The sequence below is a fragment of the Dermacentor andersoni genome, chromosome 6, assembly GCF_023375885.2.
Source record: "Dermacentor andersoni chromosome 6, qqDerAnde1_hic_scaffold, whole genome shotgun sequence".
NCBI lineage: Eukaryota > Metazoa > Arthropoda > Arachnida > Ixodida > Ixodidae > Dermacentor > Dermacentor andersoni.
The window spans coordinates 168,980,981-169,001,006 of record NC_092819.1 but is presented as its reverse complement, the minus strand read 5'-3'; the positions used below and the strand labels follow the sequence as shown (position 1 = coordinate 169,001,006).

At 46.5% G+C, this 20,026-nt stretch overlaps 1 long non-coding RNA gene across 1 annotated transcript in view; it reads right to left on the bottom strand.

Annotated features, from left to right (window-relative positions):
• LOC140218856 (uncharacterized) overlaps positions 1 to 19,639 on the bottom strand; it is a 71,395-nt gene extending 51,756 nt beyond the window's left edge. The window contains exon 1 of the long non-coding RNA XR_011895049.1: positions 19,524 to 19,639. This is a non-coding gene — a long non-coding RNA (uncharacterized lncRNA). The remainder of the gene's footprint in view (positions 1 to 19,523) is intronic.
• Positions 19,640 to 20,026: the final 387 nt, after the last annotated feature.

Genomic DNA, 20,026 nt, shown 5'->3' with positions numbered 1-20,026 from the left:
TCGTGACCGTGCTCGAAAAACTGGACAATCGCCCCTTCACAGAAGAGAAAGTTCTAGGACACTGGTCCAGACGGGTTTCGGCACTCAAGGCCTTAAGGGCCTTACTCAAGTTCTTAAGGACATGTGAATTGTGCGAACGACTTTGACTATTGTTGCGCGTAACATCGCGTTACTGTGTGCATTTTTCTTGTTTTTTTTTTTCTTCTCTCTTCCTTCTCCTTTTATTCCCTTTACCCCTTTCCCCAGCACAGGGTAGCCAGCCGGTATTTACACTGGCTAACCTCCCTGTCTTTCCTTCCCTTTTGTCTCTCTCTCGTGGATGTTTCAACGTTTTTAAGTAGTTTCGCGCTACAGTCACTGCCGTGCCAATTTTTTCCCTTTGGTGAAACATCCAGCTCTGAGCGGGTTTCCGAAGGACCGACTTGCCATTTCGCGGCGTTTGATATCCAAAGCTTCACAATCGAAGTGTATCCAGAGTTCACTCCATTCAGACGCACTCGACCGGTAAAATTGTCATTTACAATCTGTTCTGAGTTTCGCCATGAGCCGGTGCATTGGTTTGTTACAATGAAAACCACATAAATAGAGCAGGATGACTGACGAAAAACAAGGAGTAGTCTATACATTTTTGTTCCTGAGCTGTATTATTCGAGAAGGATTTGACGCTGGTCAAGTTGGCTCCATTGGAGCAAGTTGGAAATGGCAGACTGTGGAGCATCATGGTTGCTTTGTGAGCCACTACAATGTACAGGCTCGAGCCAATGTTGGGCTGACATATGAACTGCGTATTGCTGCTCGGCCACGCTTATGATTTGCCCTGCCGGTTGCCATGCCTTCGCTGAGGAGCTCCTGAATTATTCTTTTTATAGTGTAATTTCTAACATCCCAGACTGTTTGAATTCCTTTGTTGGGGACCTGCTCATTTTTTTTTTTTGTTTTGCGACAGTGTTATTCATCATCTCCTTGCAGATTGTTTTGTTATTTCAGACGATCCCATGTGGGTTATCGGCGCACAAACATTATTTTTTCATCGGGTAGGTAACATAACCTCAGCCTCCCGACAGATATGTGCACAGACAGCCTGTCACGCTCATTCTTGCCGCCTGCGAGTTGGGAACGCCGTAAGAGCGTTGAACCTTCTAGGAGGCGCTGACACAACCCGGGTGCGTATTTCCAACTGCTCGTAGGTACAGTGGGGCGTGGAACTTGCGGACACGACGGACGTTTGCGCGCATGCGCGAGTGAGAGCGGGTGCGAGAGAGGAAATGTGGGGAGTTTTGCTCCAGGAAAATACGACTCTGCCTAGGTACTACGGAGGAGTTTCTTGGAGCGCGGTGTATGTGCTTGTCTCTAGGCGTGCCGGCAGAAGTCGCGGGGCGCGGTCGTGCTGAACTTAGCGTCGCAAGTTGGCGGCTCGACGCAATCATATTTAATCGATGAGGTTTTTACTAATGAAAACAACGTGTCATTATTTCGCATAATTGGCGGCGCCTCCAGGACACCAAAGCGGGAACGGGGATATCAAAGCTAGAAGGCGGACTGGTCCGTGGGTTGGGGCTCGCAGAGGCCTGCGCGTGCAAGGGGAGTATAAAATCGGCTGTCCGCTATCGCGGACAGCCTATGTTTTAGGCGAACAGCCCCTGGCACGCTTCGGCCTCTGCGGCCCCAGCCAGCGGCGGAGCGTATAAACCAACTCGACCGAACTCCGCAATGCCGGCATGTCTAGGGGACAAACGAATACAACGCGCTCTAAGGAACCTGCTCCGTAGTGCCTAGGCTGAGTCATATATTCAAGGAGAAAAAGCCCCAGATTTTTTCTCTCGCGCCCGCTCTTACTCCCGCCTGCGCAGAAACGTCGAGCTCCGTCAAAAGTGGCACGCCCCGCTGTATCTACGAGCAATTCTAAATAGGCAACCCGGGCTGTCTCAGTGTTCCAAGCCCGGCTGGAAAAGACGAAAAGGGTGCCAAGCCGGGACAGCCGCATGAATGAGCTCTTCGCTTACTAAAGATATGTGGCCAATGCTAACAGCGCACTGACGTCCTTTCGCTGGTGCTGACAGCAGATTAAAAGGCATATGCTGATGAGGAAGCTTATAAGGACTGTTGCAATATGTAATATGCGTTTTTTATATTCATAAAATACTTATTCGAAAACAGCGCACGTAGCCATATTCACTTTCATGGTTCCGTAACGTGGCGTGGGCGAGCCGATCTGCCTAAAGGTGGCTCCATCGACAAATGTGCGTCCGCATCTGGCAGCGTATGAAAAGGCGAAAGTTGAATAATAATGATCGCTTAGTAGAAAAGAAAAGCACAAACGTATGGCTTACAAATCACACGCACGAAGCCTTCTATGTGCTTTAACCTGGTGTACTTTTCATTCTTTTTCATTGTTCCCATCCATTCGTCACTACAAATTATGCGTTGGCTTATGTTGCTCTAAATGAACAATGATTTATGCACTCAATGACTGGGCGACGTGGTAGGGATTCAATCTATGTAAAGGCACGTGTGCAAACAAGGACGTATCTAGAACGAGGACAACAAAGAACGGAGTTTGTGATTGTCCACCTCGTTATTCTTACAATCCCGCCTCTACGCACCACGAATACATGTTAGATCTGCCTGTTTGTCAGATATCCTCATTGCACGACATTCCAGCACAAATGCGTGCCACCAGCTCGCTCGAATAAACCAGCTGCTTCAATCAGGGCTCCAACACGTGATTTTGGAAATAAGTTTGGTCAAAGGAAGCAGCATGGCTGTATACTTATGCTTGACATTCCGCTACAATAGTAGTATGGTAGATTATGTTAATTTAGGAATAGATGTGATTTATAACAATTCTCTTCGTATGAAGTATTTCCACTTGCGCTCAGAACCACAAGGCATTACCGAATTTTTTGCACCCTTTTTAAGATTGTTTGGTTGGTTTGAACGCGCACTGCTTGCAGAAAATTATAGCTAAGCAATGGGAAAACAAATACCAGCCGACGAAGCACAGCGCACTGCCCTGATCAGCATCTAGGCAAAGCCAACTTTTGAGGGGTAAGAGAGGCAATAATCCTCAACAAAAAGTAGCCACAGAGGTAGAATTGCCCCCCAGGAAATCCAACACATCTGTCTCTGGCATGTTTTTTTTTTTTCGATGTGGCCAACGCGAGGAAGAAGCTCTCGTGACGAAAGCTGGGAGCGGCGTCTGAGATTTTTTATTTCTTCGCTGCCCTCGACGATGCCTTAGCACAGTATCTATCGCACTGTGCGGGAATTTGGAACGCCAAGATGCCACCGCGTCGGACGATAGCTGTCGAAACTGAAGAGAGAAAAACGCAAGCGCGCCGACGCTGCGTGCTTTCTTTAGGCAAATGAGAGTGGTGACCCCCCGTTAATCCAACAATTACGCTCCGGCCACGACACGATGACTGCCGGAGCTCGCGAGGTCTGTCTCGCGAGGAGGATTAAAATATATTTCCTTGCCCTCTCGTCCCAAGGCGCGATTCGGGTCATGGAGCCACGAGCCGAAGTACCTCGACAAATTTTGGTGGTTGATGACGTAAGAACACGGAGGTTTTTCTGCGGAGTCTGCGCACGAATACAACGAGCGTGTCCTAGGTTGCAGGGCAGCCGCGGGAACTAGATGGGGCCCATCGTAATTGCGTGTGGAAGACGATATTATTAAAATATGAATTAAGTGAAGGAATGGCATGAAGAAATTGCACCTCCATTCCACCGTGTGAAAGTGGATGTATACAGTGAAGCCATTGCCGAGGTTACACAAGCGCCACCTTCACAACGATCAATGTAGCGTCAGCGAGCTCGCGCACCCTTTCAGATTCAGAGACAGTTTCCGCTGGCATCGAGCGACGTGTGTTCATGTTTACCTGAACGCGCGTCACACCGTGCTGGTTTACTTAGTTAAAACACGTTGACGGGCTAGTTGGTTTGAGTCCATGATAGAATGAGTAAGCGTGATTGATCAAGAACGTAGAAAAAAGCAGATGCACTAAGGCAGCGCTATCTATGTTTATCGAATCATTAAAGGAACCGTGAAAGTCTACCTTAGCGGATACACACACGCTGCAATAAAGAATTGGCAGTGGCTTAGCTCAGCTTTGCCAACAAATGCGTAGAGTAAAAGTAAAAATTAAAAATTATGGGGTTTTACGTGCCAAAACCACTTTCTGATTATGAGGCACGCCGTAGTGGAGGACTCCGGAAATTTCGACCACCTGGGTTTCTTTAACGTGCACCTAAATCTAAGTACACGGGTGTTTTCGCATTTCGCCCCCATCGAAATGCGGCCGCCGTGGCCGGGATTCGATCCCACGACCTCGTGCTCAGCAGCCCAACACCATAGCCACTGAGCAACCATGGCGGGTTAGCGTAAAAGTAAGGTTATGCTTGGTTAATATCTTGCCTTGCTTGCTAATATTAGCTTATCCGGCTATGGCCTTGTTTGGCCTTGTAATCACACGGACAGCATTGCAACGATAAACACATGGTACCTTTATTAGATCACATTCTGGTCAGTCGTTCAATGTCGGGTTCAAGTATTTTGCGCCGACTGGCAGGGGCTCGACTCTCCTTAAAGGGACACTAAAGGTTAATATTAAGGTAACATGGATCGTTGAAATACCATCCCAGAAACTTTGAAACGCTTGTTTCATGCGAGGAAGAGAATTATTTTAGGAGAAAGTGCATTCTGAAGCATCCGCGTATCTCTAGCGCAGTTCAAATCGCCTGCCCTCCGATCGAGGAGTGGTGACGTCACAGTCTCATAGTGACGTTCCGCCGTCGGTGAGTAAAACGGCGCCCGCAGACGGCGCTATGGCTTTTCTGCGCAAAACGGAAGCGCGCGGCCGGAAACAGAGCCAAGACGGAGCCGAAAGCAGCGTGACAGCGGAACTATGGTAGCTAGCCGAAGGGAAATCGCGCGACGATAAGCTGGTTCTTTATTTTATGACGCCAACTTTGACGCTCGTAGCAATGGACGACCCTGACAATGACACGTTGGCTCGCGATGCTGGGCTCGACTTCAGCGATTTATGCACTGATGAACGTGACCTGCTGCTGAGGTTTCGCTCTGCCGGCGTCATTGCATACTGCTACGACGGAAACTGTATGTTATAACTGTACATATTCGTACCATCTGTAGCTTTTCCTTCGTGAAAACCAAATGCCGCACTCAAATGTCTTCGACCTGCAGTTGTTCTTGCGCTTCGGAGAATGCAGGCAAGACCGACAAGCATTGCCTTGAAAGGCACTTAACACGACTTCAGTAAGTCGGCGTTGAACTCGTAATCCTCTGGACGAAAGTGCAGCGAGCACACTATGCGATTTTTCGGCTCTTTGCCAACGCGCTGTGGAAGAGGTACGGCACTTAACCACTTCGAACGGAGAGGTTCACTCGTTCGCACACAGTGATAAGTAACGTTGGATTCGCCGCTGCAACTGCCCTTGGACAAGCTCCACGGATCGTGCGCGGATCCCACATCACATAGACGTGGTATTCTCGCTGCTTGTTCCAAATGCAAGCTTCGCGAACAAGCAGACCCAGCGCAGCACGACGCAATAACGAAACAACTGAAACTCCAATGCGCGCGCGGTGCAGAGTCGAGCGCGCGGAGTCGAGCGAAAACGAAACCTTTCCACCCCTCATACTACTGAAGGGTAACGTAAAAATGTTACTTTTTCTTAGAATGGAACAGAAGCAGACAAGTAGCATTTTCTTCCGTTTTATAACCTAATGAAATGATCTTTTCAATACGAGTAGTTGAGTACTAGTTGAGTAGTTGAGACAAATTATGATAAGGAGTGACTTCGTCATAGGGCTAGTACCGGAATGTCGCTGGGGGTTCTCAAATCGTGTCATGCATTTGCCTCAATTTCTCGGTTGCAAAAGCTCTGTTCGCGATTATATATACGCCTTAGACGTTCTAGAACATTGTTTTATCACTTTAACTTGACTTCATAGTAACCTTTAGTGTCCCTTTAACCTCCATGTCGAGCGCGCTGCATCAACCGCGTCTACCGCGCATTTATACGCACGGCCACATTCCGATGGGGGCGAAATGCGAAAACACCCGTGTACTTCGATTTAGATGCATGTTAAAGGACCCCAGGTGGTCGAAATTTCCGGAGTCCTCCACTATGGCATGCCTTATAATCAGAAAGTGGTTTTGGCACGTAAAACCCCATACTTTTTTTTTAATTTATACACACGGTGCGCCCTCCTCGCGCATGCGCAGTGCCGTGCGGCGCCGCAATCGTAAATGCAGCAGCGGGCGCCCACGGCGCCGGCGCGTCTGTGGAGACTGCGACGTCACACCTCTGGAGAGCGCCGCATTCGGCGGCGGTGAGGGCGACGCAGCTGCGCCTCTCGTGACGTCAAGCGGCTCTCGCGCATGCGTAGTATGGCAGGCGCAGAATCACGCGTAACTCGGCTCCAACCCGCGTAGTGTAGCTTTCACCACAAAATAGTGACTGCACATTTCGAGTGCGCGACGCATGTCGCCGCACTCTCCGTTCGTCACAATCATTTCAGATTTATTGTCGCATTGCGCTTTCGGCACTCCACAAAAAATACTTGGTTTCGTTTTAACTAAATGAAGTGGTCGCCGAGATACCTGGGCGCAATGCTTAGAGATTCCTTGGAGCAACATTTTGATCATTACGGAAGCTTTGTTATGGCAGGAAACATAAATGAGGTGGCATCGGTTCACACAGGATTGGGAAAGAAATTCTTATGCCCTCATATGTTGTTGTAGCATGGAATTGATATGAAGCACATTGCTGCCTGACTGTCGCTTAGTTATTACGCGGCGATTCATAGTTGTTCCGCAGTGTGCCCATTTATTATTTGAGTGTCCCACTAAGAAATATATTGCGTCACAAAAGAATTTTCATGTTTTGGTACTTTGTCTGTCACAAAAACGAAGCCTAAATAGAGTATTACACGAGGATGATGCGTATCATGGAAGTTGTTAGACGCAAGAACTCGTCGAATTGAGTTGCTTGAGGCTGATATAAGAACACTTCAGCCTGATGTTATGGGCATGACGTCGCCGGACAGCCGTGATTTTCACAAAAAGGGAACAAATGGTGAGAAGGCTGCCACTTACAATGACTGACAACTATTCGCATTATTCTCAAGTACGCAGTAATTCAAAACAACCTTCTTCCTGAAACGCTTTATTTTTAAGGCTCCATTTTAATACCATCGGTTCTGTGAAACAACCAGGTGATGCGGCCACAGCGAAGTCAGTTCTATAATTGCGCAACTTGTAGAACGAAACTGATATTGCATTTGACAGAGCAATGAAAGAAAAGTGAAATACAGTTATGTGTGTGTACAAGTGGTAGACCACAAGAACTTGATATCACCATTGTTCATGAATACAGGCATTTTTATAACCAGTGCGATAATAGCAGAAATTTGACTCGCCCACCGGTAGTGCCAACAGAATGGGTAAAACGCAAGCCAAGCACGAACAAAAAGTACCATAGATGGACGACAACAAACTGCGCTCTGCCTCCGTGTAATAGGTATTTCCCGTGCGTTTCAGGCAAGAATGTGGCATTATAGTGCAGTGTAATATACCTTGACTGCAGTCAGTGCGTTTCAAAACCAAAAAATCAGCTCAAATCTCCCACAGCGAAGCGTCATCGTGTACATTGCAATGTGTGCTGCCGACCGTCCATCCAGACTAACGCGAGAATCGTGCTGCCACCTTTATCCCGATCTGACTGCCACTTCACAGAATCGCGGCCTAATTACCTCATAAACAGTTACGCGGCTCACCGAGTAATATCCCGAGCTCACTCGACTGTACGCACGGTAGTGTTACTTCGACACTGTGTGTACAGTCTGCGCGCACTGGCACACACATCGTCGCAGATACTGGCACAGACATCGCGAGAGATACTGCTTGTGCTCCGGTCATTCATTGCGTTGATGCCCAGCGGCGCACTGGTTGCGTTTTGGAATTGGCAGTGTACCACCGGTAACTGGTGTTGCTTCTGCAGTATGATTAGGGATCCGGGAAATTCTCTTCGGCAAAGCGCAGACGGCGAGAAAAATAGTAAGAAGACGCAATTTGTTTTACGCTGCTCCGATATTAATGAGCGGATCGCTAATTTATGTAGTTGCAATCTCTCTCTATGGCTAATGTCACATGTTTAGCCTCTCCACTTGATATGTTTATTCACTTGGTTTCTGTAATGTCTGTCAAATAGTTTAGCAGACTAAATGTGGAACCAGCATTTCCGCTTTCGCTCATAACCACAAGACATTATAGGATTACCTGCACACTTCTCCAGATCATTCGCCTTGCTTGAATTAGCACTGCATGAACAAAAAATGTGTCTGAGCAATGCCCATAAGAAGAACCGACGAAATAAAGTGCGTCATCCTCCTTGGTACCTAGGCAAACCCATATTTTGAGGGGTAAGAGAGGCAATATTCCCCAACAAAAAGTTCCACATTTCTCCCGGGGAACATATTTCGGTGTGGCATACGCGAGAAAGAAGCTCTCGTGGCGAAAGCTGGACGCCGCCATCAGGGATATCTTTACTCATCGCCTATCCTCAACGAAGCGCCACAGCGGAGCGGTGTCCCAGTATATGTGGATTCTCAACGGCAACATGCCGTCCCGTTGATAGACAGCTGTTGACACTGAAGAGAAGGAACACAAGGGTGCCGAGGCAGCATGCTTTCTTCGTGCAAATGAGAGAACCGACGCACGTTAAGCCAACAATTAATAAAGGGAAAATCAGACATCCACCCGTTCGTAGCAATTCCTACAAAGGAAACCCATACGGGTTCCTCGAAAGAAAAGCCAACAAGTGTGCCGAAAACTCGGTTGGCCTTTCTCGCAAGCAAGCTTAAAATTAGATTCCTTGCCGTCACTTTTAAATGCGCGATTCACGTCGTGCCCACCTGGAGCCGGACAACGTCGAACCAACGTTTGTGCTTCATGACGAAAGAGTCGCCCAAGGCGGATGCATGGCTGCCGAGACTTGTCAAGGATACAACCAGCGTGTCCTACGTTGCAGGAAGGACACGGAGACCCAATGGGGCCCATCGTAAATGCGTGTGGAATACGATAACAATAAAGTGCGAATTAAGTAAATAATAGCGTCCTAAAATACTGCGTCCATTCCACCGTTTGAAAGTTGTACAGGCAAGCTGTTGCCGCCGTTACACAAGCATCACAACCAGAAGGCATTGTACCAGAAGGCGTCGCACCATCGAGATCAATGTAGCATCAGCGACTGGGTTCGTTTCCGTTCCGTTTGTGCTTCGACGTCATGCTGCTCCCTGTGCATGCTCACGCCGTCCATACGCTTGCGCGTCATCCGCGTTCACTAAGTGAAAGGTAACTGTTCTTTCTGACAGTGTTTGCCCTACTGTCGAGTACGTTCGCAGCCCACTCTGCAACAGGTGCAACGGGCAGGGCGCCCACGCTTCAACGATAGATTCATGGTGAGCATGCGCTCGTCACGTGGGCATGCAGGTATGTGGATTTGCAGCAGGCATCCTCATTCTAGTAGCCTTCCGCCTGGCGCAAGTGCGTTATTAACGTAATTCAATTTCCACAAGCAAAGTGTGTCCTAATATTTGTAAAATACGGCTTTCGGAAAATTTGCAGATTGGATAACATTGAATTGTGAATTTGAATATACGAGAAGACATTTCAGTTACGCAACAACTCAAAGAAACTTTTTTACAGTTGCTGTTCCATTTTAAGTCAGCACAGCCCAAAAAGTTCGGACCAACAAGAATCTAACGACTTCGCCGTGAAAAAAGGCACAGAAGAGAGATATACAATCATCATTTATTCATCAAATCATTTGCGCAACCATGCACGTCGACCTTAACCTGCTCAACGTCGACACTTGGTTGACACTTTCCCTTTTCTAACGTTGTTGTAAAATGTATCAGATCAAAAACATTTAGTAGAGTAGAAAGTTTTTCATGACTGCTTACACTGGTTCCGAAACATTGTTCCCTTCTTAAAATATTTTGTAAAGAATTACCACCACAGAAAATTGAAGGTTGATAATTGTGCCATTACTAAGACATGGTAGTATGCCTTGGCCCCATTTGCAGTATACTGACCAGGTGCGTAGAGAAAAATCTATAGCCAAATTGGACTTCGAATATTCTAGAATTCCGAATTCCAGCTATTGTCATAGAGGGAAAGAAATTAACCGCGGCGCGTTCCACCATTAAGCTCATAAGTGGAGCGAATACTTTAATTCGTGTTTTTTTTTCTGCTAAGGACGTTCAACACGGCGCAATATTGCATCTACAAAAAATGTATCCAAAGATAGAGAGGCTAAGGAAGCGATGTAGACTTTCTGCAGCATGTGAAGGACCCCATGGCTGGCGTCCGGTGAACAGTATCGCGGGCAAGCTGGTCAGCTCTGTCGTAACCTGGCTGTGCAGCGTTGCCTGGTACTCGTGTTACCTCTATCGGATTTGACACGCACATCTTGATGACCTTGTGGAAGCTGGCCACTCGTCCTTTTACAGACGCCTAACCACCTCCATGGAGTCAGCGAAAATTATGGCAGTAGTCGCAGGAAGTAGGTGTGGCAGGCATTCAGGCGTTCACCACAGCCTGAAGCCCAACCTGGTCAGGGTCAGTTATCGCTTCTTTAGAAGTCCCAATCGTATGTGTATGGTGGTTTACAACTACCGTGGCCGCCCCTTTGTTTGCTGTGCTGGCGTCTGCATTGAGACGGTGTGTGTTAGAATGCGTGAGAGCATGTTTACTCTAATACATAACACGCTGCCTGCCTCTTTCGGGGTGTAGGGTGCGGTGGCTATTTTGAGGTATATAGAAGAGCAATGTGGAAGAAATGCCGTTTGTGTGTCGACATTGGAGCTACTTCTGTTGGTGGTGGTTACGTTACCTGTTTCTTGATGTCAATGGGTGTGGCTTGGCCCTGTGACGTGAAAGTGAGGCGGAGTCTGTGCCTTTTGCATTGAATAGATATTATGCATGATACAGTGTTGTGGCGTGTGTATTGTCCAACAGGGCGCGCTGGTGCGGAAAGTACGGATGGTGAATTGTCATTCAATTACCGATTAATCATTCATTTTTTTAGCGTTTATTCGATCCATCGATTTCGATGCAGGGTTCTTGTCGATTCATTGAATAATCTAATCTTTTAGTCGGAACATTTTTAAAGTTTGAAACATAATTGTCTACAGTTCTATGACCCGATTTTAATACTTAAAAGGTGGAACCAAGTTAGAAGCACAAGTGTATAATCTTTCAAATGACCACTTGCATTTGATGTAAGGGTACCTCATTTCTTACCGCGCAAACGGAGGCTCTGGTCATTGGAGTGCAATCGAATAGCAGAGGTGCATTCGGCCCTGTGCAAAGCATGTCCTCACGGCTGGATTATGCGAATCTGAAGGCATATTTTGAAATGGAACCTCTCTTTTTTTTTTCCGTTTACTTGATCGCGACTTTACGTCGATTGTGTAATCTGGCTGAGTAAAGTGGGTTCATATCGAAAAAAGTGCAATCATAGGTTGTGATTGGTGAACTTATCTTCACTCACCAAAGCACAATACATGACCTGGAAAGGAGTTAACGCAATTTTCAGTGCATCAAATTGTGAAAGAACTGGAACGTCACAGCAAACAGACGACTCATGGCCTTATCCGAGAATGCATACTAACAAGCATCCTTAGCACTGTATCTCTGCAGGCGGGATGCTATCGCTTGACATCCATAATAAGCTTCGACGGATTATGTAAATCTGTTTTTCAAAGTCGCGAGCATTTTGTCTCGTCATTGTGCAACAGTGATACCAAGTGCGTAGCAAGAACGTAGATGGAGTAAACGAGCGACATGCTGGAAACCGCCGAGACGTCACATGATACGAAGGCACACCGCTTCAATATATCAAGATCAATGCTTCACATTTATGCTGGAATAGATTTTGGGAACGTTGGAAACCTTGCTGTTGGTCCTCGGCCAAAGCGCAGGAACAAACCCAGCGTCACAGCGCGCTTCGAGAGCAGGTAGCCCGGTTGTCGCTGGTCAGTGCGGACGAGGCAGCTGCCATGATTCCAGACGCGGTCAGGAGCTTTCGAGACATAGACGCCTTCATGCTAATGGCCGGCGTCGTCAAACGCCGTGTCGTCTGCCACTCCCGCGAGCATTCTCATCTGCAACTGGACAGCCTGAATGAGGATTACTGGAACCTCGTGAGGCGATACCTTATGCTCGAATACTTGAGGTAATCTCTCGTAGGAGGACCTGATGGTGGCCAATGAGGCGTTACGTGGGCCTTACATTTATTTCCGTCAAAGGGTGAAGGCGGCAAGTGGAGTGGCAGCTTGGGCGAACCACTCCTGATTCATAGTGTTATTACAACTATATTTACGCTTACGATTTTGTTTATTCGCATGTATGCATGAAGTTTGTCCAAAGCGGTTCCTAAAAAGCATTGTTCGCTAGTTTTCTAGACACTTCTCTGTCTCTAATAATGGTACTAGTGCTTTGCAACACGGTTACGGTCGTGTGGTAGGTACCCATACTTTTCGCCAAGCCACCCATCTTACGCACCTTCAACAGGTGCTGATATATTTGGACAAAGGTAAAACTGACATCCGCCTTAGGAAGCGGAACAGGAAATGAAAATCATTTCCTTGGATTTCCGTCCTATTTCATCAGAAATCTTTCACTCTGCACGTTTTCACCAAACTGAGTTGTCGTATTCACGGTCACGAAGATTCGGGTTGCCCATCAATTTGGTCTCGGGTTGCAACCTGCCAGACTATCTTTCCTGAGATGGTAGAGCGACCGACTCAGAAAGTCGTTGGTCGCCGGTTCTATTCTCTGACCAGGACAAGCTTCCATTCAACTTTGAAGGCTTCTTTCTGAGAAAACCGCGGGGGGTTTGTATATATTTTAGTACTTCTGCTTAAAATCAATGCAGCGCCACTTTTTTACCTTTGATGAAAGTTCCACATCTTGCGGGTTTCCTCAGAACTAAATTGTCATTTCGCGGCGTTTGATATCAAAAGGTTTCCCCTCCTAAATGTTTCAGCTCGCATCATTCAGACGAACTCGACCGGTAAAATTGGCGTTTACAATCAGTTCTGACTGTCGTCATCAGCTTATACGTTGCCGTGTTACAACGAAAACCACCTAATTGACAAAGGGCGATTTACGAAAAAATTAGTCTATACATTACTTGTCCTAGTGTTGTAATTTTTGAGAAGGATCTCGCGCTGATAGTTGCCACTGGAGCAAGATGGTAATTGCTAACATTGTTGCACCGTGGTTGCTTCGGGAAGCATTACGATGTCCAGGCTAGAGCCAACGTGGGGCGCATACATGAACTGCGTATTGCTCGTCGGCCCAGCGCTCGTAGCGGTCTCTGGCGGTTTCCATGCCGTCGCCGAGGATCTCCTCATTTATTGTTTATATAGTCTGATCTCTCATATTCCTGCCGGTTTCCATGTTTTTGGTGGGCACCTCCTAATTTATTATTTCTACAGTGCTGACGGTCATCCGATGCCGATTTTCATGTCCTTCTCGGCGATTTCATATGGGCCTTTATGACAGTTACCGAAAGGATGCCAAGCAGGGACAGTCACGTTAGCGAGTGCTACATTCACTAGATGAATGTGGGTAATTCTAATGGCGCCCTTGGGTTTCTCGGCTGTTGCAGAAGATAAATTAAAGGGCACGTGCTGAAAAAGAAAATTTATAATAATTTCCGTGGTCGCTCTCCAAAATTTCTCATGTTGGTAATACATTCATTCGAAAACAACACGAGCAGCCACATTCATTCTGAAGGATGTGTAACGTGGCGTGAAGGAGCGCATCTATTAATTTCTGGCTCTATTGACGCCGCGTGGAAGCATGGCAGCGCAGTTTACGTAAAAATAATATCCATGCCTCAAAGACAAGGTGTCGCCGTACTAAATAATAAACATAAAGTATAACATGTGTTTTAACCTACTATACATAAACATGAATGACTGAGCAATGTGGCAGGGATTCATGCTAAGCAACGGCACCTGTGCAAACAGTGAAGTAAGTCGAACGAGGACAAGCACAATGGCGTTATCTTTGTCTGTCTTATTCTACTTTTGACATGTTCTCAAGTCTGCCTTTACTCGCCATGAATACACGTGTTACAGGTACTAATTGTACGATATTTGAGCATACCTGCTTGTCATCAGAGCGCCCTCAGCTACTTGCCTCAGCCTCAGCTGCTTCTTTCACGACTCCTAGGCCCAATCACGAAAGAAACTGTTTACCAAAGGAAGCACCAATGCTGGATATTTATTCTTGATGTCGCGAAAGAATTCACCTTTCCTATGCAAAATTATTCTATCGACAGATGCGACTAATCCGTATACACGCTTACAATAGTATCTTATTTTTCTAAACTCGATATGGATTTTACAACAATTACCACCAAAGAAATCAAGTCCTAAACCCAATTGACCTTCTTCCGAGTTTCAACTTCGGGAACCGAACGTGACGCTTAAGAATCGAAAGTCTCGTCACGAGATAGTGTCAGGTGCTGGCACACAAGTTCGAAACGTATCCTGACAGTTGTTTAAGCTTTGCAAGAACCATTTAAATTGCCAGAATTGCGTCCAATGCAGCAATCGCATAATAACTAATGCAACCAATATGACACACTATACCTCCCGAAAGAAGGAACAGAATGTTCAAACGGTTTTATTATTCGTTGACATGTTCCGATTTTTTATTTCGTTAAAACTTCTGAACTTTGTAAGGTAAGGTTATTGCGGCTCCATAGGCGGCAGCGATGAGAAAGTGGCTGCCATGCTCGCAGGAAAAACAAATCTTCACGACGAAGCGACACGTCACGAGCTTGGAACCTAGTAAAAAAATATAAAAAGACTGACAATGAGAAGAAAAGCACCACACCTCGTGATGGAAGCGGTCTCACCCCTCGCACCCTCCCTTCCATTTATTGAGGGTGGGAGGGGCTTGAGCGCAACGGCGCGAGGTTGGACGCCTGTCCAATGCTCCACTCGTATGTTGCAGTTCTTGATGTTCCCGTTCATCGTTCGCTTATTTCGTATTTTTGCCATATCCTTTTTGAAGCACACTTGCGCCTACCTTGTCTTCTTTTGCATCGACATTTGGTGGACTCCCCTCCCCTCTTTTTTAACCCCAAGGTCAGGTGGGCCCACCCCGGATATTGTATTGCCAATAGTGCAATGCTGTTAATTTTGGACTATATTTGCGCGAATTACGTCCGCACCGCTAATTTGATCTATTCCAAGAGTAAATCCCGCTTCTTGCGGACGATACCGTAGCTGCCTTCAGGATACCATTGGCTCGATTGCACGATGCCTACTTCGTTCAAGCACACTCGCCCCATTTCCCAAAAATGTACCGGACGGTAACTTTGCCTCATCCTGTATATATATATATTCACGGCAGTGCACCGTTTACAATGGTACTCTGCAATATGGTAAATTTTAGACAATGTTGGCGCGGATTACGCCCCTCCCGTAACCGTTGCATATTCTGCGATTTATTCTTGCTTTCTGTGGGCGCTGCCGGAGCCCCCTTTCAGGCACAATTTCTTCGCGCGAGCCCTGTATTGACCAAGCGCTTTCCCCATTCAAACAGAAGCTGGCCGTACGGCTTCTTTGCCTCAACCGATCTTTGTCTGGTGGTGTGCCCTTTTTAGCTGTGTAATTTAATCGGTTAATTTCCGACTAATTTCGCGCTTACTAAACCCGTACCGTAACTTTTACGTACTCTTCGACTAACACTTACATTTCGCCTTGTTGAGACCTTCGTTTTGATACCTAATCTTGCGACTCGCTAAGACCCTCTGGAGGCACGATAGGTTTTTTATTCGGAAGAGGTCTCAACAGCACGGCCCGCATACGCCATACCCGTGTGAAGACAGCTTAGAAGACCTTGTCTTCAAAAGTTCTGCAGAGAGAGAGAGAGAGAGAGAGATGCAAATGAGAGGAAGGCAGGGAGGTTAACCAGACTTAAAACGTCCGGTTTGCTACCCTGCACTAGGGAAGGGAAAGGGGAAGTAAAGACGGAAAGAAGTGCGTGACAAAAATGAAAGCGTGAGAAAAAAAAATATAAAAAGGGACGAAATGGGGTCTTTATAGTCTTTCTGCAGGGATATTATTGAGCTCTGCGTATCTTAAGCCATCTCTATGTGCCCAAAATATTCCCTCAAAAGGCGCGAGATCGCAGAGAGCCTACTGTAAACTCGAATATTCGGCTCTCAGCAGTATACGGAAAGAACACGTCCATAATATGGTATACTGTCTCTAAAGTGCGACAGACACAGCTTTGAATGTTTGTTTAAATTCAACCTTTCGAAATCATAGGCGAGGGCAGACGGCACCATAATATTTTTCAGTCGTGTTGGAACAGAACCCGGACGAGAATTCTTTGAGAGACTGTTGCGAATCGGTTTGACCAAAAGTTCGAACGAAGGTTATTGTTCAAATTGTGACATACGAAATGCCATTTCTCACGTGTGCGATTGTTACGATACCGTGCAATGGTGTCATTCACTTGCGAGATTCATTTCGAAAGAGACATGTTGCATTTGATCTTGCTCCAGAGACGGAGAATTCAATACCACGCTTCCCAAGGGTGAATGACGGGAAAGGTGACAGCACGCTCGACCTGGTGTCGTGCAACTTCTATATCTTTCGGGCTTGTCACGAAGGTCATCGGTCCATCCTTGGAGAGTGATGCACCAACCAATCACCGGTGTCTCAACATTACGCCAATCGGTAGTTGCTTTATGAGGTGTTCGGCGCAAAAATTCGCGCAGAACGGTATGATCTCTAATAAGAATGCCCTGGGTGCTGCGCCACGTGACAGGACAACTTACGCCAAGAAGTGTTAAACTACGAGCAGTGTCCCATTCAAAAGCATTCCCGTGACGCCCGGGGAAATCAGGGTAGTTTAGAAAAGTGAAGCGATCTTGTTGAATCCAAGCCAGTAGTGTGCGACCACTGTGTGAGTTGCATGAGCTGTATGCGACAAGGCTACTGTGGCATGACTGCGCATCTTGAATACTCAGACACTCTTTGCGCATCATCCCGCGCCTATATAACCCAATGCTTGAATAAAGCGAGCTTAATTGTCGTTGTGACCATCATGTTATTGCGTTGCTGTTGCTGGTTACAATTTGGACATTTTCTTCAGTTTTCTTTACTCAGAAAGCTTTCTGCTGAATTATGGTCTCTCAGGCATTCTTATTGCTGGATCTCTTCGTATTTGGTCTATGCTCTCTTTCTTTACGAATTTATCCCCAACACCCGCGAAACACAGAACCACTTGAAAACGTCTTGAGATGCTTGCAAAAAGCTACAGACGTACGCCTTGGTGTATGGTAAGACTGAAATTAAAAGTTCTTCCATGGGTAATCTAACCGCCTGGCATACACAAGCATGTATTCTCTGCGCGCTAACAGCCTACTACTGGGGTCACCAGAGTGTTTTTTTAAAATGGATTCGGAACGTTTAACTCGAGAACTTGTTCACAGGATTTCATCTGAAAGCGCATAAAATGACGGACAGCATGTTATAAGTACGGCGACCATTGGCGTTGACGAACGGAAGAACCCACGGTCAGAGCGACTCCCAAGGGGCAACATAATAAACTGGCTTCAACGCACCGGAACGTCAACAATCAAGGGTGTGTTCGTGATTTCAACCGCAGGAGCGCACGCCACCATTCTTCCATGCTCGCGCAGCAGTGGCTTACAGCAGGAGAGAAACGCCGGTGTCCCACTGTACGTAATAACAGCGGTAGGGCAGCCGTGCTGCGAACCCCTGGTAGGTTATCAAGTAGACAGGCTCTAAATTTGTTAGGCATCTGAATGCGTAATGGAAACGCTGCGAAGTAGGAAGTTCGACAAAAAAGAAAGAAAAGAAATACTGTTGCTGGTGTATTCAATGCCTGAGTCAGAGTTCGGTTAACCCTTCGTGTCCCAGCTGCCACAAATTTTGCCACAAGGCAAAATAAGGCTGTGAATATCGTGTGCGACGTCGAACTTTGAAATCCAATATTCTTGTTGTTTTTCCCAGCACTTCGACCTTTCGAAGTATTCCTAATAAGTAGCACCGCGTCTCCTGACGAGCAGTGCAGCGACAGAAATATGGCGTTGTCCTCAGAACACTCGCATCGCATTTCTACCTGAGCTTTATCCCAGCTTGTCATGAAGCGTTTTATTTTTGTTAATCCTACATGACATTTTCGGCAGAGAGGAGCTATGCACACAACAATCATTTTTATGTAATTTACAGGAAAGAGGCGAGAAGTATTTCTGTGGACAGGGATTGTGTTGGCGAAATGGAGCTCACACGTATGAAAACCATTGACTAAAAAGCTTGAACAGTATATTGTACTATAGGCTTACTGCTTCACATCGACCACATGTACCAAGCTACAAAAGGACGAAATTGTTGAGATGTGTGCGCAGGCATCCAATTGTGGTTGAAGTGCTGTGGAACACAGTCCAAGGAAGTAGAGGACAGCAAGAAATATGAGCGCGTGATTATGATACCTTAAACATGCCGCCGGAGCTGCGGTAACCAATAAACTACTTTGTACATAACACTTGTTGCGACAGCCTACCCCCTCCACCTCTCTTTCTTAAGTAATTGGAGCTCGTTAGAAGAGGGGCGCGGTGCAAAAGGGAACCAATTAAATATTTAGCGATTCTCAAGACGTTTTCAGGCAAACGGAATAAAAGAAAATGCGCAATAAAAGTTGTGTTCTGGGAATATACCTTTCAAAGGCACAGGACACTCGTATGATAACGCGTATACAAGTAGAACAACATTGCTTTTTATGGTGCTCGTTATCATTGGACGAATGGACTTTTCTTTGTTCAGCCCCCTTTGGTCCTAACGATATATATTGGCACGTGTAGTTTATTTTTTTCCTGTGAACGCTTTTCCCCAGTAAACAAATGTTAACTGTTATCGCTTGACACAAGAAGAGCGAACTAAGGGAACGAGTGCTTCGTATTTAATGCTTGAACTTTCGCCTCTAAACAAAGAACAAGGAACTCGGAGGCGGTGCCGCCAGCAATCGGCGAGGATGAGTCGCAGCTTGCTCCGCGATATGTCTTTGTAGTTCCGTCATCGAACTTCCTCGAAGAAGCACTGGTCAACAAATGCATTTGAGGACACACTACAGATTACTTCGGTTGTGAGCGCGTGCAAGAGGTTCTACAGAAAGAATGACAGGCCTGAAGACACATGAGCGTTGTGACGGCGATAGCACCCTGACCACGCGACAACCAAAAAGCGACAGCAAAGCGGTGCAGTCATAGCGAATGATTCAAACCAGAAATAAACCCACGACGCAATATCAAGACTCAAGATATAGTAAGTCAAAAGCATATACGAAATAATTGTTTTACAGCAAGAACCGAGCACATGTGGGACGCGGTACTTTCTAGAATTACTTAAGTGCAACGACTAAACTGCGAAGTGCACATACCTTCGGATCGAGGAAAGAACGTCAATGTCGAGGTCAGCTCGACGAACGGCAGGCTTCCACCTCACTTTTCGGTTGTCCGTTGGAAACTCGAACACTCGAACCTTCGGTCGCTTGTCGTAGTTAACGCGACATTGTGGCACGTGGCACCACCCCAATGCGAGAGTTGTAGGCGCACACTAACGTGAACATTTGGCGGGCAAAACACTTTACATCGTGACGCAACAGTTCACTGATGCAAAGGAGAATACGTGCAGGTGCAGGTCGGAATATTTTCTAGGGGGCGCTGAGGCTGAACAGGGACGAATATTTTTAAATGGATTCCGAAAGGGGCGCACCCTGTTAAGGCAAGAGATTCGTATAACAATTCCAAGAACTGAATTGAATTGAATTATGGGATCTTGCGTGCAAAAGCCACAATTTTGAATTACTAGAAGGAATTCTGCCGCTAGTTTCCATGGAAACCAGCCAGAGGTACTTGGCATTGTGGAATCCCGCCATATTGT